Genomic DNA, 21,120 nt, shown 5'->3' on the forward strand with positions numbered 1-21,120 from the left:
AGTTTCCTGGAAAGTGGATTGGTCGTCGTGGGCCAGTTGAATGGCCCCCAAGGTCTCCTGATCTGACCCCCTTAGACTGTTATCTTTGGGGTCATCTGAAGGCAAATGTCTATGCTGTGAATATACGAGATGTGCAGCACCTGAAACCTAGGATACTGGAAGCCTGCAGTGTTGCTATCAGTGTGGGAGAAGAGGGTTGCATTGACAATCCAACACAATGGGCAGCACATTGAACACATTTTATAAGTGGTCAGAAACTTGTAAATAACTCATGAAAGAATAAAGTTACATTAAAACCAAGCACCTTATTGTTTTTCTTGTGAAATTCCCAATAAGTTTGATGTGTCACATGACCCTCTTCCTATTGAAAAAACAAAAGTTGGATTCAAAATGGGTGACTTCAAAATGGCCACCATGGTCACCAACCATCTTGAAAAGTTTCACCCCCCACATATACTAATGTGGCACAAACAGGAAGTTAATATCATCAACCATTCCCATTTTATTAAGGTGTATCCATATAAATGGCCCACCCTGTACTACACCCACTGAGAATGGTAGTCTAGTAAAAGATACTCACCTCTCCCTGTTCTCCCGCTGTCTTGCACAGACACTCCTCTGTTAGCCAAACCTGGGAAGGGAAAACAGGTGGAAGGTGAATACAGGAAGCACCAAATGACAGAGCACAGAGCCAAGGGCTCCCTGCAACCCATCATTAACAGCTAATAACATTTAGTGGAACCAAGTCAGAATTCCCAACCAGTTTGGGAGAACATGAGAGAACTATCTAGACCCCACCCCTGGCAATAACCCCTTCCAGAGGTTTGGACAAGTGGTTACAGTTCTCTCAAGTGTCTCAAATAACAAAAACTGATAGGAAACAAAGTTGACTGGCAGAATCATAGACAATCCCGGGTAGTGTAACCATGAGGGTAGTGTAACCACTAGACTGCCGGACCTGGCTTCACCTTTAGCAGTCAACTTTCCAGGTTGCTATCAATGGCTCCCAGTATTCAGATACGCCAAGGTCTTAATGTGGGGAAGAATAGTGGGACCAAACATCAGTCTTGCAGAAAATTCATACAAGCACATATGAAATGTCTGAAACTAAAACCATGACTCACCAACCAATGAGATTAGTAGTCTTTCAGGGAATAGTAGTCTTACAGAATGGCTCAGATAAAGTGCAACAAGTAAAACCTAAGAGACCAACACAGACTGATGGACATAGCTGACAACAACAGGACCAAAAAACTTAGTAGAACTATGAGGAATCACCTTAAGTCAGACACCACAAAAACCCAGCATGGATCTATAACTTTAATTGAAACTAAAATTGCTGCCAGCAAGTGAATTAAAATAAAGCAAGTCAAAACTTTTTGAACTTATTGCTCAGGTTTCAGAATGATGTCCAGAAATGGAATATATACAGTTGGGGATAGGGCTATACTGGGAACAAAAATAGGTCAGGGCATTTTTGACTATGCAGCCCATTTTATTTTTTGGGTGGGTGTCCAACTGCTGGGACCTCTTCTAATCACCTTGTGGCTCTCCAGATGTTGCAAAGCCACAACTCCCTTCATGCCTGTAGAGCCAGGACTTATTCCAGCTACAACATCCCTCTGTAGAGTTTGATGCTCAGACATCATTGGTTCCTCACTATGTCAGCAGCCTGGATTGAGGCCCCATCCAGGACAACAATTGAACAGCCACACAGACTGGCATAGCAGCTGAAGCTGCAGATGCTTATGAAAAAACTGTCTGGCATTGGGGGTAGGTGGATTGCCTGGCCCACCAGGCAAATGCCCAGTGTGCCCAAAAGCCAGCCTGGGCCTGGTTAGGGAGCTGCAGCTTGGGTTAAATCTTCATGGGCCTAATGTACTATCCCTGCAAGAAGGAAAACCTTGGGTGTGCACACCCTTAGAGCAACAGGTGGCAGCAGAGAGCAACACAAGGAAGAACTAAGCAGGACATGCAGCAAACACAGAAGTGAAGAATGATGATGATGACTACACTGCACAGGTGGGTTGCAAAACCTCCCAAGTAACATGGAAGACGGCAGGTTGTTGCAATATCTGCACATTAATCTTCCTCTATTTTTATTAAACTTCACGTATTTGATTTTGCCCTTGATGTAATAGAGTAAAGACGCTGCCCTTCAATGGCTGTACACCAGACATAGGAACTGCTGAAAGGTGTTTATGGAGACACTGACTCATTCTGATAAATAGATCCCAGAAGTCACATAATATATTTCATGAAGAGAAAAGGAAGTCTGCTGACCAAATTATAATGTGTCCTTCTGCAGATCACACTAATGGTCAATGAGCGCCTATTATAGTATCATCCTATAGCATCAGAAGACAGGCATGGAGTAATGAGACCCCGAGGGCTAAAGCAGCTGTCAGACTGAGCCTCCCTGGCAGTGCCCGCCTTACCTAGGCACAGCTTACAAACAACATTAGCCTTCTGGTTCTATATCAGTGCTTACAGTGCAGGAAAATACCTGTGACACATGAATTAGTTAGTTATTTTGTAACATGGAAACACAGTTTGTATTGCTCAAAAGGACAATTATTTATTTACAAATACAGTGGGGCAAAAAAAAGGATTTAGTCGGGCACCAATTGTGCAAGTTCTCCCACTTAAAAAGATGAGAGTGGCCTGTAATTTTCATCATAGGTATACCTCAACTATGAGAGACAGAATGAGAAAAAAAATCCATAAAATCACATTGTCTGATTTTTTAAGAATTTATTTGCAAATTATGGTGGAAAATAAGTATTTGGTCAATAACAAAAGTTAATACTAATACTTTTATATATCTTTGTTGGCAATGGCAATGAATGAGGTCAAACATTTTCTGTAAGTCTTCACAAGGTTTCACCTCCTCCATGCAGATCTCCTCTAGAGCAGTGATGTTTTGGGGCTGTCACTGGGCAAAGTTCTACTTTGATTTTCCTCTGACCATATGACGTACTCCCAATACTCTTCTGGATCATCCAAATGCTCTCTAGCAAACTATAGACAGGCCCGGACATGTACTGGATTAAGCAGGGGGACGTGTCTGGCACTGCATGATTTGAGTCCCTGGCGGCGTAGTGTGTTAGTGATGGTAGCCTTTGTTACTTTGGTCCCAGCTCTCTACAGTTCATTCCCTAGGTCCCCCAATGTGGTTCTGGGATTTTTGCTCACCGTTCTTGTGATAATTTTGACACCACGGGGTGAGATCTTGCGTGGAGCCCCAGACCGAGGGAGATAATTGTACGTCTTCCATTTTCTAATAATTTCTCCCACAGTTGATTTCTTCACACCAAGCTGCTTGCCTATTGCAGATTCAGTCTTCCCAGACTGGTGCAGGCCTACAATTTTATTTCTGGTGTCCTTCGACCGCTCTTTGGTCTTGGCCATAGTGGAGTTTGGAGTGTGACTGTTTGAGGTTGTGTCTTTTATACTGATAACAAGTTCAAACATTTGCCATTAATACAGGTAACAAGTGGAGGACAAAGGATATTCTTAAAGAAGAAGTTACAGGTCTGTGAGAGTCAGAAATCTTGCTTGTTTGTAGGTGACCAAATACTTATTTTCCACCATAATTTGCAAATAAATTCTATGGCTGACTAAATACTTTGGTGGCTGACTAAATACTTTTTTGCCCCACTGTAAATGTTATTATTAAATCTTACTTATGTAAAAGTAAAAAAATAATAATAATAATAATCTGGTATCTGATATTCTGATCTGTCTTGTACCAGAATACAAAGAGCTAAACAGATGCTAAAGGCTCATAGGCTCTTGTGTATTTATTTATTTTTATTTTATTTATTTTTGCATGGGCCCTGCTTTCTAGGGGCTTGCTATGCTATTTACATAACACGCCATGGAATTTGCATGCAAGGCTGCCTTTTTTCCATTTACAGAATTACATGGAGGAAGTTGTGTATTCCCTACTACCTTCCCTGTACATGTCAGGAACTGTCGGGAGCAGGAGATATTTGCTATGGGAATTTGCTTCTGCTCCGGACACTATGGTCAGACTGGAAAGAACTACACAACTTCCTCTGTAGTATACGACAGCTGATAAGTACTGGAAGGATTAACATTTTTAAATAGAAGTAATTTACACATCTGTTTAACTTTCTGGCACTAGTTTATTTAAAAAAAAAATTTCCAGGGTACACTTTTAATTTCTCAGGCACAAGTGCAAAATCTGTATATTACTGATGTTTTCTTGCCAGACAAAGGTATCTTGGGCTCCCATCAGGCACTAGAGACAGGTCTGACTTTTCCTTTTCCTCTGCAGTTCTTATCATTAGGCCTGGATCACAAAGGCACATTAAAAAATATGTGCAACATCTTTTTTTTACACTGCTTTTGTCACTTTTGGAAAATAGTAGGGGGGTGTGAATTAACATGGCCCAGCAGATTTACCATAATTTATACCACAAATTGACCTTAATAATGCCGTAGTGTTTATGTTTCACATTCGATACATATTGCTTTTAAACCCACGTTCATTTATATAACCTCCAAAATATTCTGATGTAACTAAGACTTACAATCATAGTGTCATAGGAGTTGTACCAATTTAAGATAAAGACACCAGACACCCCTGTGGAACAAGTCTTGGCAACTATTCTGGTGGAGCTCAAAGAAGCATATCCCAAGCTAGCGAGAAGAAATCCAGGAAAACATGTCGCGCATTCGGTTCATCCCAAGGTTCATTAAGATGTTCCTGTATCCTTCCAGTATTATTTCCATGTTATAAGTAGATTTCTTCTACAGTTTGTGATTAAATCTTTGGGGGGGTATTTTTGATAAATTAAAAAGATTTTCATTTCTGATTTGTATTAAACTTGTTTTTTTACTTTGGAGAACATAGACACAGAATTATTCTCTGCATCTACAAGGAATTGTGAGGAACGTAATTAAAAAAAAGAATTAAAAGGGCTTTATGTATTTATCTAAATAAGGCTCAAATTACAGAGCGTGCAATGTCGTGCTGTTCGGGGGCATTGCTTCTTTACTGGGGCATGAGATAAAAAAATGATGTTCAAGACAGAATTTTAACATGAGATGAATGATGGCATATCTTTAGCTTAACTAAATACATCTTATTTATCAATAGATAGATAGATAGATGGATAGATAGATATGAGATAGATAGATAGATAGATAGATATGAGATAGATAGATGACGATGAGGTAGATAAAGATTAAATAGATAATAGATAGATAAAGATGAGATAGATAGATATGAGTTAGATAGATAAATAGATAGAGATGAGATAGATAGGAAAGCAAAGGAGGATTCTAAAGAATGGGGATATCTTCCTTCATTCATGTTCACTCATCTGCTACTTTGTTTGACCTGACCATTTGCTTGTTCTCTGACGATTCTATTGCCTTCTGATTTTGTACTTTGCTACTCTCCTGGTTTGACTCTTGCTTGCTTTGATTATGTGGTTTTGATTCTGTTGTATACTGCTCTGCCCTCTTGGTTTTGACTCTCTGACCTGTTCCTGGTTTATCCCTTGTCTGCTAATTTAGTACTTTTCTGCTTGTGTGTTGCTGACCTAGCCTCTCTGAAAACCCTGATGTCTGTGCACTTAGCGAGTGTAGGGACCATTGCCCAATGTAAGCCACCATTTAGGCTAGATCATACAAGTAGGTATGGGGCAGGGGTTGGGGAAAAATTCAGGTCTGCACTGCTTCCTACTGGATCATGTTCTCTTTCCCCTGCACTACCATTGCAGAAGCTGCTCTTAAAGCCAGCCATACATATTAGGTTAATGTCAACCAAACCCACCAATTTCAGTGGAACTGACTAAACATCTTGGGGGAGGTTTATCAAAACCTGTCCAAAGGAAAAGTTGCTGAGTTGCCCCTTGCAACCAATCAGATTGCTTCTTTCATTTTTAGAGGCCTTTTCAAAAAATGAAAGAAACAATCTGATTGGTTGCTATGGGCAACATTTCCTCTGGACAGGTTTTAATAAATCTTCCCCTTATGTGTATGGGGGGCCTTCAAACTCTGCCCCTACAGATGATAGATAGATATTTAGGATGAGTAAAGTTTATTTATTCTATTTATCTTTCTTAACCAAATGAAGAAAATTAATTACAAATATGGACATATGTAATCAAAATGGAATATACATCTGAATATTTTTCCCATTTTCAAGCAATACGGATAACTTATAATTTTACTCAGTACCTTTCCTTGTTAAAAATTTTCATTTTTCTTCCATTTTAAACCATCGCCCACACACTGCGTAGTTACATTTCTTCTTAAATCGGTAAATACTTTTTGGCAAAGCATTCATGTAAGGATTGTGTTTTTATCTTAGTAAATTCCAGCTGCAATCCCATGCTGATGTAAATTTCTACTTGCACACTTTGTGTGCTGGCTACATCAGCAGAGTAATGTTGTTATATGTGTGAGGAGCCACATCCAGTGTATAATTTCTGCTTTAATGGCCGCTTCACTTGGCATCAGCTGAATACAATGTATTCATTTTTATATCACTGAGTGTTACAGTCAGATTTCGGACCAGCTTAGTTCCAACGATCCTTGGTGCTATAGATGCCGGATTAATTATTATTATTTTTTTTCCGAAGAAGATAAAATTGGCAGCTCTGCTGACCATAAAACCGACTGTAATCTTCTTCTTATTAAATCAACGCTTTCCCTTGCAATTCACTTGCTTATTTCTTGCAAACTTCAGTAGGAACACTCTGGAGGTTTTTACACTGTTAAAAAATATTGATGTAAAAGAAGATTTCCTGGCACCTACAGCTGCAGTTCTTAACTCAGCATTGATGTATTGTAATCCAATTCACTATTTTTCTTTTTACTTTTACTTTTTCATTTTCTTTTTAATGGAAACTTTACTTCAGCTGTTGCCGGCCAACAAATTAACAACTTTCTGGATCTTATTATGTACAAACTGGCCTTCCAGCATACGAGAGGATTTAGACACAATAAATGGCTCCAAGGGTCCAGCAGAAGACAATCTAGTTTGCCAGTGACCATACACTCTCAATAGCTGTCTTTCGAAAACACAAACAATCTTGTTACACATATGAACTTTTAGCATGGCTGAACATTTTTGATGGAGAAAGGAAGGGTAAGCCACTGCCAGATAGATCTGAAGGCAAATTGGGTTGTTTAGTTAAAATCCAACATACCCAAGCCTTCTGTTCTCCATCATCTGTCCAGGGAGAGTCAGGAGGACCTTGTGCACTTTAGACAGTCAACTGTTCCCACCAAAGTCTGCAAATTCAGTCAATTCTTCACTAAATTGTTTAGAAACCCCAATTTTTGGCTTCAATTATATAATTTATGTTAACTAGTTTTTGTCATCCCAGATGTTGTTACCATATGTCAACGATGTCCAGTTGGTGATTTATAGAATGAAGTGGCAACAACAATGTTTAAAGTGAACCTGTCATCATTTTCACATGTTCATGTTGCCTGAAGGATAAGTCAACAAGGTTGTCCCTGGTGGTTTCTCCCTGCCCTGCCAGCCTTGATTGTTGAATTTAACCCTGATCATGTAAAGGTAGACACAGGGATCAAGACCTGGGGAAAAAAAGTGTGTGAGCTCACTCAAGATTTCCCCTCAAGGGCTGGTCCTGCAGGACCTTTACCAATAGGATCAGTGCTGTGGAAAAAGTACAGGAAATCTGTTCACATACGTTCCTGCAGGACTTGAGCCCTAGGAAAACATCTATAATTTAAGGCAGGTGGGACAGGGAAAAGCCACCGGGACTGAACCCTTGACTTATGGTTTTGGAATCATGAAAATGATGACAATCCATTAAAGTACTGTGCCACATTGTCTAATGTCAAGCTTCTAGGTGGCCACTGACTAGTATAGCCAAACTGAAATCATTGGAGCCAACAGCAGATGAAGTGGCACAGGGTTTTTTTCTGTTCTGGAAATTCCATTCTATCAATAAAAGAGGTGATATAGTCTGACCCCTAGTGAGTAAATATTGGCGCCATTTCTTAGCATTATGCCATACAGGTCATTGGCAAACACTAAGTAGCAAGTCTCCGGCATTACAACCTCAGAACATGGAACCACAATCATAGGAGTCCACTAGATCCTGTAAGTCCACCCCTCTTCTTCTAATGTGCAGTGGTGCTCAGTATACACACAAGCAGCAACACTAACATCCAAAAGTAGATATAAAATACAGCACTCACCATATGCAGAGAATCTTCTTATGGGATGGGGTACATCACAATAAATACAGTGGGAGACTGAGGAAGCAGGGAGGCTCTGGACAGCTGTTTCATGCATCATTGCGCACTTCCTAAAGCTGATGCTAGAGCGGGGAGAAAGACAAGGAAGCAGGGGCGCTCAGGACAGCCGTTTTGTGCATCAAAGCGCACTTCCTCAAACCGACGCTAGATTGAAGAGAAAGATGGAGGAACAGGGGCGCTCAGGACAGTCGACGAGAAAGATGCACTTTCTCATGTAACACTGCGTACTTCCTAAAGCCGACTCTTGAGGAAGTGCGCAGTGACGCACGAAACAGCTGTCCCAAGCACCCCTGCTTCCTACGTCTTTCTCCCTGCTCTAGCGTCGGCTCTCCCGAGCTCCCCTGCTTCTTTCTCACCACTCTAGTGTCGGCTTCAGGAAACAGCACCCCTGCTTCCCACATCTTTCTCCCTCGCTGTATGTTTGTGATGTACCTCATCTGTGAATAAAGAAAATGTATCACATATGGTGAATGCCGTATTTTATATCGACTTCTGGATGTCAGGTCATTGACAAGACAATACCTTAACACAAATGCCCAAAATGTTGCACTATTTTTCAGCCACATCCTTCTAAAGTAGAATTTGTGGATTAATACATCGATCTACAAGGATTACCGCAATGCATCCCCTATGGGCTTTTCATGTGTAAACCACTGGCGGTCCAATTATAGAACGATTGGCTTTGTGCCGTTTGATCTTGGACAGATGGTTGGCACAGGATAACATACAGGTTGAGTCACCTTCAGCCATATTATTCTAATTAACCGAGGAAGAACTAGAGCTTATCTATAGGATGGATACCGGAGCTATCAGCGTTGACTAAGGTTTATTCCTCCAGGGTAAATTTCACTTTAATAGCAGGAAAGAATTATAACTAAGTTCTATATATAGATGTTATGGTTCATTGAGCTTAATCCCTGAACTACAAACCAGAGTAAATTATAATAGGGGAGTGTGAGCTGCAGGATGTTATTATCATCTTATTGTGTTACACTAGAAGACGACTGTTGTACTTGTTATTTAGATGGTTAACCAACATGTCTGCTATTTATCTTCCACGTCCCTCATGTGTGTTTGGCTCAGATTAGTTTGAGCCTCTTTTACATGTGAGACAGTGATGGTGACGTGGATCTTTTTGCTTGCCTAAATTAAACTAGAAGAGGGGTATTCATGAAAAGTGCTGTAGGTGAATGTCATTTTACTCCATTAATTCATGTGGTGGAAACGGTGTACCTGCACCAAATGTATTACATGGTGCAGAGCAAGTGATAAATCTGGTGCTGATCACATTTCTTACATCAGTACTTCATTTTGTATGATGTTTTTGTGCGAATTCGTAACCTGTACGTCAATAATGCAATTTTATAATAATGCTATCCACAGTTAATTTGTATGATGTTTTTTTATTTTTCAAAAAGTTGCACTTTCATAAATTCCTGGCCACTGCAAAAAACTTAACTCAAAACACGTCTACCACAGCAAAAAACAAAAAAGCACGTAAATGAAAAGTCGGGCAAAAAGTTTCATAAATTGCACTGCTCCAAAATATTGCAACAAATTTATCCAGGAAAACCTGAGTAAAAAGCTTTGTAAATACCTCCAATGTCTTTTTGCATAAATTCAACTGGGTTGTCTATGGGGGAGATTTATAAAGCTATTTAGAAGTTTTTGGGGCTTATTTTTTAGCTCATAAAATGTCATGTGTGAGCCTAAGCACTTTTCTGTGTGACTTTTCTTTTGTTTACAAGTGTGAGGCAAATTGTGCAAACTCACTTTTTTAAAGCAGTACTGCAGTGATAGACAACTTATCCTCTATCCACAGGCATAAGTGTCTGATCGCGGGGGGTCCGAAAGTTGGGACCCTACGATCTCCAGTATTGGGACCAGACACTGCCACGACTCTGCGCGGCTAATTCTTGTGTTGTCGACCATATTGAGGTCAGCAGACACGTTCCTTCCATTCGGCTCTATGGGAGAGGCAGGAGGCACGAACGCTGCATTCTCTGCCTCTCCCATAGAGACACATGGAGGGTGCGTGTTGGCAAAAGCGTCATACTGCGGTCGACAAGCCTCCTGCACAGTGATAGCCGCGGCAGAGCTGAAGCCTTGTACAGGATATAGCCGAAGGATCCCAGTGTTCGGATCCCCCCCCGATTAGACTTTTATCCCCTATATTGTAGACAGGGGATATGTTGTCTATCACTGCAGATCTCCTGTAAGGTATTTCCATTTTTCAACTTGCAGTGGAAATGTATTTATAAACTGCAAATGTCGCCCAAAATGTCAGAAACCCCTCCAAAACACCGCAAATCATTGCCAGGCCAGACCTGGCTTACAAATCTACCTTTGGAAGGCACTTTTAAAAAGTTGAACACAATAAAAAAGTCATAACTGCTACATTTTGTGTAGAAAAGTCTCAGAGAAGAGGATGTATCATACAAAATGGTGTACTGAAGGGATTTATTGTTTTCTGCCTATGTGCGCCAATTTAGAAAGGAGGTGCAACTTTTTCATTTTTTTTCTAAACTTGGCACATGTAAGGAAAAAACAAAAAACAAAACAAAACAAAAAACTTACGTAAAAAATAACTTACCAAAGACAACCTTTATAAATCTCCCCCAATATGTTAAAGGGGTTATCCAGGAAAAAAACGTTTTTTTATATATATCAACTGGCTCCAGAAAGTTAAACAGATTTGTAAGTTACTTCTATTAAAAAATATTAATCCTTTCAGTACTTATGAGCTTCTGAAGTTGAGTTGTTCTTTTCTAAGTGCTCTCTGATGACATGTGTCTCGGGAACTGCCCAGTTTAGAAGCAAATCCCCATAGCAAACCTCTGCTAAACTGGGCGTTTCCCGAGGCGCATGTCATCAGAAAGCACTTAGACAGAAAGGAACAACCTTAACTTCAGAAGCTCATGAGTACTGAAAGGATTAAGATTATTTTAATACAAGTAATTTACAAATCTGTTTAACTTTCTGGAGCCAGTTGATATATATATATATATATATATATATATATATATATATGTAAAGTTTTTTTTCCTGGAATACCCCTTTAATGTCAGAGTAAAATATCCACAGAACATTTGTTATCAGTGATTTCAAATAGAGAAAAAAAATGCACAATCCACACAATTTTTACAGTGATCTGTTAATACCAAGAAGCATTATTTCTTCAAAAATGACCATTATCTTCCTATACAAGTTAATCAAGATATGTAGGTCCAAGTACCACATCATCTAACCTCTTTTAAAGGGAACTGGTTCTCTTTTAAAAGGGGCATGGTTCAGGCAGCATGAAAGTGATGTCTCCTATAGAATCCTTAACCCCTTAATGATCACAGACGTATATGTACATCCGTGGTTGGCTCCTGTTATGTGAAGCGCGCTCAGGAGCTGAGCGCGATTCATACCTGCTAGGTCCCGGTTGCTATCAGCAACAAGGACCCACGGCTAATACCGGACATTGCCGATCATGCTGATGTCCGGTATTAACCCTTTAGATGCCACAATCAAACTTCAGCACAACGTATTATCCCTGCACTGTGACATCACATTGTGTATTAAATTCTGCATTGCGACATCACTGTGTATTATAACAATAGAGAAAAAGAAACACAGCCGCACATCCACACAGCCGCAATCCAAAATTTGTATTTTCATCTATTTGCTTCTCAGCATAAATTCAAACACTAACAGGTTGTTAGTATACATTTTGATCAAACAGTACAAGCCCACTCGCTACGTCAAGGCCACCTATTTAGAGTGGGTCCCTAACCCAACATTGGTGTAATGCCAGGCGGCGACCACCACCATCGCAACACCATGCCCACAGGGGGAGCGACCCAGTGGCCAGGCAGCCCCATTGCTGCCCAACCAAGACCCTGGCTCAGGGCCACACCATCCCACAGACAAAGCATCACAGTAATAATGGCTGCCACAGTGCAACCACACCAATGTGAACACCTACCAAGGGCTCCCTGCCAGAGGGCTGGGAGAATGCTAGGAGGAAATTCTTATGCAGTCTCCTGCTGATTGAAAATACCTAGGCCGAATGGGGGGAGCAGAGTGCTGGCTATGAAAGAGGGGACAGACTACAACTGTAAAACAAAAATATGCTCTGTGTATAATTCCTGCACTGCAACGTCACTATGCGTATTAACCTTGTACTGTGACATAACATATTTACCTTGTACTGGACAGGGATTATGTGCACAGTGACCATACAGTATAGGTTTTATGTGCATAGTGACATCACAGTACAGGGATAATACACACAGTGATGTCACAGTACAGGGATAATACACAGTGATGTCACAGTACAGGGATAATACACACAGTGATGTCACAATACAGGGATAATATACACATTGATCTCACAGTACAGGGATAATACACACAGTGATGTCACAATACAGGGATAATACACACAGTGATGTCACAGTACAAGGATAATACATACAGTGATGTCACAGTACATGGATAATACACACAGTGATGTCACAGTACAGGAATAATACACAGAGTGATGTCACAGTACAGGGATAATACACACAGTGATGTCACAATACAGGGATAATACAAACAGTGAAGTCACAGTACAGGTTTTATATGCATAGTGACATCACAGTAAAGGGATAATACACACAGTGATGTCACAGTACAGGGATAATACACACAGTGATGTCACGGTATAGGGGTAATACACACAGTGAAGTAACAGTACAGGGATAATACACAGTGACATCACAGTACAGGGATAATACACACAGTGATGTCACAGTACAGGGATAATACACACAGTGATGTCACAGTACAGGGATAATACACACAGTGATGTCACAGTACAGGGATAATACACACAGTAATGTCACAGTACAGGGGTAATACACACAGTGAAGTAACAGTACAGGGATAATACACACAGTGATGTCACAGTACAGAGATAATACACACAGTAATGTCACAGTACAGGGGTAATACACACAGTGATGTCACAGTACATGGATAATATACACAGTGATGTCACAGTGCAGGGATAATACACACAGTGATGTCACAGTACAGGGGTAATACACACAGTGAAGTAACAGTACAGGGATAATACACACAGGGATGTCACAGTACAGGGATAATACACACAGTGATGTCACAGTACAGGGGTAATACACACAGTGATGTCACAATACAGGGATAATACACACAGTGATGTCAAAGTACAGGGATAATACACACAGTGATGTCACAGTACAGGGATAATACACAGTGATGTCACAGTACAGGGATAATACAAACAGTGATGTCACAGTACAGGGAAAATACACACAGTGATGTCACAGTACAGGGATAATTTACACAGTGATATCACAGTACAGGGAAAATACACACAGTGATGTCACAGTACAGGGATAATACACACAGTTATGTCACAGTACAGGGATAATACACACAGTGATGTCACAGTACAGGGATAATACAGTGATGTCACAGTACAGGGATAATACAGTGCTGTCACAGTACAGGGATAATATACACAGTGATGTCACAGTACAGGGATAATATACTGTCACGATGCCGGCTGGCAGGTAGTGGATCCTCTGTGCCAGAGAGGGATTGGCGTGGACCGTGCTAGTGGACCGGTTCTAAGCCACTACTGGTTTTCACCAGAGCCCGCCGCAAAGCGGGATGGTCTTGCTGCGGCGGTAGTGACCAGGTCGTATCCACTAGCAACGGCTCACCTCTCTGGCTGCTGAAGATAGGCGCGGTACAAGGGAGTAGGCAGAAGCAAGGTCGGACGTAGCAGAAGGTCGGGGCAGGCAGCAAGGATCGTAGTCAGGGGCAACGGCAGAAGGTCTGGAACACAGGCTAGGAACACACAAGGAACGCTTTCACTGGCACTAAGGCAACAAGATCCGGCAAGGGAGTGCAGGGGAAGTGAGGTGATATAGGGAAGTGCACAGGTGAACACACTAATTGGAACCACTGCGCCAATCAGCGGCGCAGTGGCCCTTTAAATCGCAGAGACCCGGCGCGCGCGCGCCCTAGGGAGCGGGGCCGCGCGCGCCGGGACAGAACAGACGGAGAGCGAGTCAGGTAGGGGAGCCGGGGTGCGCATCGCGAGCGGGCGCTACCCGCATCGCGAATCGCATCCCGGCTGGCAGCGGAATCGCAGCGCCCCGGGTCAGAGGACGTGACCGGAGCGCTGCAGCGGGGAGAGTGAAGCGAGCGCTCCGGGGAGGAGCGGGGACCCGGAGCGCTCGGCGTAACAGTACCCCCCCCCTTGGGTCTCCCCCTCTTCTTAGAGCCTGAGAACCTGAGGAGCAGACTTTTGTCTAGGATGTTGTCCTCAGGTTCCCAGGATCTCTCTTCAGGACCACAACCCTCCCAGTCCACTAAAAAAAAATTTTTTCCTCTGACCTTTTTGGCAGCTAAGATTTCTTTGACCGAGAAGATGTCCGAGGAGCCGGAAACAGGAGTGGGAGGAACAGATTTGGGAGAAAAACGGTTGAGGATGAGTGGTTTGAGAAGAGAGACGTGAAAGGCATTAGGGATACGAAGAGAAGGAGGAAGAAGAAGTTTATAAGAGACAGGATTAATTTGACACAAAATTTTGAAAGGACCAAGATAGCGTGGTCCCAACTTGTAGCTAGGGACACGGAAGCGGACATATTTAGCGGAGAGCCATACCTTATCTCCAGGGGAAAAAACGGGAGGAGCTCTTCTTTTCTTATCCGCGAACTTCTTCATGCGTGAAGAAGCCTGTAAGAGAGAATTTTGGGTCTCTCTCCATATGATGGAAAGGTCACGAGAAATTTCATCCACAGCGGGCAGACCAGAGGGCAAGGGAGTAGGGAGGGGGGGAAGAGGGTGACGGCCGTACACCACGAAAAATGGGGATTTGGAGGAAGACTCAGAGACCCTGAAGTTATACGAGAATTCGGCCCATGGGAGGAGATCTGCCCAGTCATCCTGGCGGGAGGAAACAAAATGTCGCAAATAATCACCCAAGATCTGGTTAATTCTTTCTACTTGTCCATTGGACTGGGGATGATATGCAGAAGAAAAATTTAATTTAATCTTGAGTTGTTTACAGAGAGCCCTCCAGAATTTAGACACGAATTGGACGCCTCTATCCGAGACAATCTGCGTAGGCAACCCGTGAAGACGAAAAATGTGTACAAAAAATTGTTTAGCCAACTGAGGCGCAGAAGGAAGACCAGGAAGAGGGATGAAATGTGCCATTTTGGAGAATCGATCAACGACCACCCAAATAACAGTGTTGCCACGGGAAGGGGGTAAATCAGTAATAAAATCCATACCAATCAGAGACCAAGGCTGTTCGGGGACAGGCAGAGGATGAAGAAAACCAGCGGGCTTCTGGCGAGGAGTCTTATCCCGGGCACAGATAGTGCAGGCTCGCACAAAGTCCACAACATCCGTCTCCAGAGTCGGCCACCAATAGAAGCGGGAGATGAGTTGCACAGATTTCTTGATACCCGCATGACCTGCGAGATGGGAGGAGTGACCCCATTTGAGGATTCCGAGGCGTTGGCGAGGAGAAACAAAGGTCTTTCCTGGAGGAGTCTGCCTGATGGAGGCAGGAGAAGTGGAGATCAGGCAGTCAGGTGGAATGATGTGTTGCGGAGAGAGTTCAACTTCTGAGGCATCCGAGGAACGAGAGAGAGCATCGGCCCTAATGTTCTTATCGGCAGGACGAAAGTGAATCTCAAAATTAAATCGGGCAAAGAACAGAGACCACCGGGCCTGGCGAGGATTCAGCCGTTGGGCAGACTGGAGGTAGGAGAGGTTCTTGTGGTCGGTGTAGATAATAACAGGAGAACTTGATCCCTCCAGCAGATGCCTCCATTCCTCAAGTGCTAATTTAATGGCTAGAAGCTCTCGATCCCCGATGGAGTAGTTCCTCTCCGCTGGAGAGAAGGTCCTAGAGAAAAAACCACAAGTGACAGCATGCCCGGAAGAATTTTTTTGTAGAAGAACAGCTCCAGCTCCCACTGAGGAGGCATCAACCTCCAATAGGAAGGGTTTGGAAGGGTCAGGTCTGGAGAGGACGGGAGCCGAAGAAAAGGCAGACTTGAGTCGTTTAAAGGCGTCTTCTGCTTGAGGAGGCCAGGACTTGGGATCAGCATTTTTTTTGGTTAAAGCCACGATAGGAGCCACAATGGTAGAAAAATGTGGAATAAATTGCCTGTAATAATTGGCGAACCCCAAAAAGCGTTGGATAGCACGGAGTCCGGAGGGGCGTGGCCAATCTAAGACGGCAGAGAGTTTGTCTGGATCCATCTGTAGTCCCTGGCCAGAGACTAAATATCCTAGAAAAGGAAGAGATTGGCATTCAAACAGACATTTCTCAATTTTGGCATAGAGTTGGTTGTCACGAAGTCTCTGAAGAACCATACGGACATGCTGGCGGTGTTCTTCTAGATTGGCAGAAAAAATTAGGATATCGTCCAGATATACAACAACACAGGAGTATAACAGATCACGAAAAATTTCATTGACAAAGTCTTGGAAGACGGCAGGGGCGTTGCACAGGCCAAAGGGCATGACCAGATACTCAAAGTGTCCATCTCTGGTGTTAAATGCCGTTTTCCACTCGTCCCCCTCTCTGATGCGGATGAGGTTATAGGCGCCTCTTAAGTCCAATTTAGTAAAGATGTGGGCACCTTGGAGGCGATCAAAGAGTTCAGAGATGAGGGGTAAGGGGTAGCGGTTCTTAACCGTGATTTTATTAAGACCGCGGTAGTCAATGCAAGGACGTAGGGAGCCATCTTTTTTGGACACAAAGAAAAATCCGGCTCCGGCAGGAGAGGAGGATTTACGGATAAAGCCCTTTTTTAGATTCTCCTGGACGTATTCGGACATGGCAAGAGTCTCTGGGGCAGAGAGAGGATAAATTCTGCCCCGGGGTGGAGTAGTGCCCGGGAGGAGGTCGATAGGGCAATCATAAGGCCTGTGAGGAGGTAGAGTCTCAGCTTGTTTTTTGCAGAAAACATCCGCGAAGTCCATATAGGCCTTAGGGAGACCGGTTACTGGAGGAACCACAGAGTTACGGCAAGGGTTACTGGGAACCGGTTTTAGACAGTTCTTGGAACAAGAGGACCCCCAACTCTTGATCTCCCCAGTGGACCAATCCAGGGTTGGGGAATGAAGTTGAAGCCAGGGAAGTCCAAGGAGAATTTCCAAGGTGCAATTGGGGAGGACCAAAAGTTCAATCCTCTCATGATGAGATCCGATGCTCATAAGAAGGGGCTCCGTGCGGAAACGTATGGTACAGTCCAATCTTTCATTATTTACACAATTGATGTAGAGGGGTCTGGCGAGACTGGTCACCGGGATGTTGAACCTGTTGACGAGAGAGGCCAAAATAAAATTTCCTGCAGATCCAGAGTCCAAGAAGGCCACTGTAGAGAAGGAGAAGGCAGAGGCTGACATCCGCACAGGCACAGTAAGACGTGGAGAAGCAGAGTAGACATCAAGGACTGTCTCACCTTTGTGCGGAGTCAGCGTACGTCTTTCCAGGCGGGGAGGACGGATAGGACAATCTCTCAGGAAGTGTTCGGTACTAGCACAGTACAGGCAGAGGTTCTCCATACGGCGTCGTGTCCTCTCTTGAGGAGTCAGGCGAGACCGGTCGACCTGCATAGCCTCCACGGCGGGAGGCACAGGAACAGATTGCAGGGGACCAGAGGAGAGAGGAGCCGAGGAGAAGAAACGCCTCGTGTGAACAGAGTCCATATCTTGGCGGAGTTCCTGACGCCTTTCGGAAAAACGCATGTCAATGCGAGTGGCTAGGTGAATAAGTTCATGTAGATTAGCAGGAATTTCTCGTGCGGCCAGAACATCTTTAATGTTGCTGGATAGGCCTTTTTTGAAGGTCGCGCAGAGGGCCTCATTATTCCAGGACAATTCTGAAGCAAGAGTACGGAATTGTACGGCATACTCGCCAACGGAAGAATTACCCTGGACCAGGTTCAACAGGGCAGTCTCAGCAGAAGAGGCTCGGGCAGGTTCCTCAAAGACACTTCGGATTTCCGAGAAGAAGGAGTGTACAGAGGCAGTGACGGGGTCATTGCGGTCCCAGAGCGGTGTGGCCCATGACAGGGCTTTTCCGGACAGAAGGCTGACTACGAAAGCCACCTTAGACCTTTCAGTGGGAAACAGGTCCGACATCATCTCCAGATGCAGGGAACATTGGGAAAGAAAGCCACGGCAAAACTTAGAGTCCCCATCAAATTTATCCGGCAAGGATAAGCGTATCCCAGGAGCGGCCACTCGCTGCGGAGGAGGTGCAGGAGCTGGCGGAGGAGATGACTGCTGAAGCTGTGGTAGTAACTGTTGTAGCATAACGGTCAGTTGAGACAGCTGTTGGCCTTGTTGCGCTATCTGTTGTGACTGCTGGGCGACCACCGTGGTGAGGTCAGCGACAACTGGCAGAGGAACTTCAGCGGGATCCATGGCCGGATCTACTGTCACGATGCCGGCTGGCAGGTAGTGGATCCTCTGTGCCAGAGAGGGATTGGCGTGGACCGTGCTAGTGGACCGGTTCTAAGCCACTACTGGTTTTCACCAGAGCCCGCCGCAAAGCGGGATGGTCTTGCTGCGGCGGTAGTGACCAGGTCGTATCCACTAGCAACGGCTCACCTCTCTGGCTGCTGAAGATAGGCGCGGTACAAGGGAGTAGGCAGAAGCAAGGTCGGACGTAGCAGAAGGTCGGGGCAGGCAGCAAGGATCGTAGTCAGGGGCAACGGCAGAAGGTCTGGAACACAGGCTAGGAACACACAAGGAACGCTTTCACTGGCACTAAGGCAACAAGATCCGGCAAGGGAGTGCAGGGGAAGTGAGGTGATATAGGGAAGTGCACAGGTGAACACACTAATTGGAACCACTGCGCCAATCAGCGGCGCAGTGGCCCTTTAAATCGCAGAGACCCGGCGCGCGCGCGCCCTAGGGAGCGGGGCCGCGCGCGCCGGGACAGAACAGACGGAGAGCGAGTCAGGTAGGGGAGCCGGGGTGCGCATCGCGAGCGGGCGCTACCCGCATCGCGAATCGCATCCCGGCTGGCAGCGGAATCGCAGCGCCCCGGGTCAGAGGACGTGACCGGAGCGCTGCAGCGGGGAGAGTGAAGCGAGCGCTCCGGGGAGGAGCGGGGACCCGGAGCGCTCGGCGTAACATATACACAGTGATGTCACAGTACAGGGATAATACACAGTGATGTCACAGTACAGGGATATTACACACAGTGGTGGCACAGTACAGGGATAATATACACAGTGATGTCACAGTTCAGGGATAATACACACAGTGATGTCAAAGTACAGGGCTAATATACACAGTGATATCACAGTGCAGGGATAATATACAGTGATGTCACAGTACAGGGATAATACACAGTGATGTCACAGTACAGGGATATTACACACAGTGGTGGCACAGTACAGGGATAATATACACAGTGATGTCACAGTACAGGGATAATACACACAGTGATGTTAAAGTACAGGGCTAATATACACAGTGATATCACAGTGCAGGGGTAATATACAGTGATGTCACAGTACAGGGATAATACACAGTGATGTCACAGTACAGGCATAATATACACAGTGATATCACAGTACAGGGATAATATACACAGTGATGTCACAGTACAGGGATAATATACAGTGATGTCACAGTACAGGGATAATACACAGTGATGTCACAGAACAGGGATAATACACACAGTGATGTCACAGTACAGGGATAATACACACTGTGATGTTACAGTACAGGGATAATACACCCAATGATGTTACAGTACAGGGATAATACACAGTGATGTCATAGTTCAAGGATAATACACAGTGATGTCACAGTACAGGGATAATACACACAGTGATGTCACAGTACAGGGATAATATACACAGGGATGTCACAGTACAGGGATAATACACAGTGATGTCACAGTACAGGCATAATACACAGTGATGTCACAGTACAGGGAGAATACACAGTGATGTCACAGTACAGGGATAATACACAGTGATGTCACAGTACAGGGATAATACACACAGTGATGTCAAAGTACAGGGCTAATATACACAGTGATATCACAGTGCAGGGATAATATACAGTGATGTCACAGTACAGGGGATATACACAGTGATGTCACAGTGCAGGGATAATACACACAGTGATGTCACAGTACAGGGGTAATACACACAGTGAAGTAACAGTACAGGGATAATACACACAGGGATGTCACAGTACAGGGATAATACACACAGTGATGTCACAGTACAGGGGTAATACACACAGTGATGTCACAATACAGGGATAATACACACAGTGATGTCAAAGTACAGGGATAATGCACACAGTGATGTCACAGTACAGGGATAATACACAGTGATGTCACAGTACAGGGATAATACAAACAGTGATGTCACAGTACAGGGAAAATACACACAGTGATGTCACAGTACAGGGATAATTTACACAGTGATATCACAGTACAGGGAAAATACACACAGTGATGTCACAGTACAGGGATAATACACACAGTTATGTCACAGTACAGGGATAATACACACAGTGATGTCACAGTACAGGGATAATACAGTGATGTCACAGTACAGGGATAATACAGTGATGTCACAGTACAGGGATAATATACACAGTGATGTCACAGTACAGGGATAATATACACAGTGATGTCACAGTACAGGGATAATACACAGTGATGTCACAGTACAGGGATATTACACACAGTGGTGGCACAGTACAGGGATAATATACACAGTGATGTTACAGTTCAGGGATAATACACACAGTGATGTCAAA

This window comes from Hyla sarda, chromosome 8 (assembly GCF_029499605.1).
Source record: "Hyla sarda isolate aHylSar1 chromosome 8, aHylSar1.hap1, whole genome shotgun sequence".
Classification (NCBI taxonomy): domain Eukaryota; kingdom Metazoa; phylum Chordata; class Amphibia; order Anura; family Hylidae; genus Hyla; species Hyla sarda.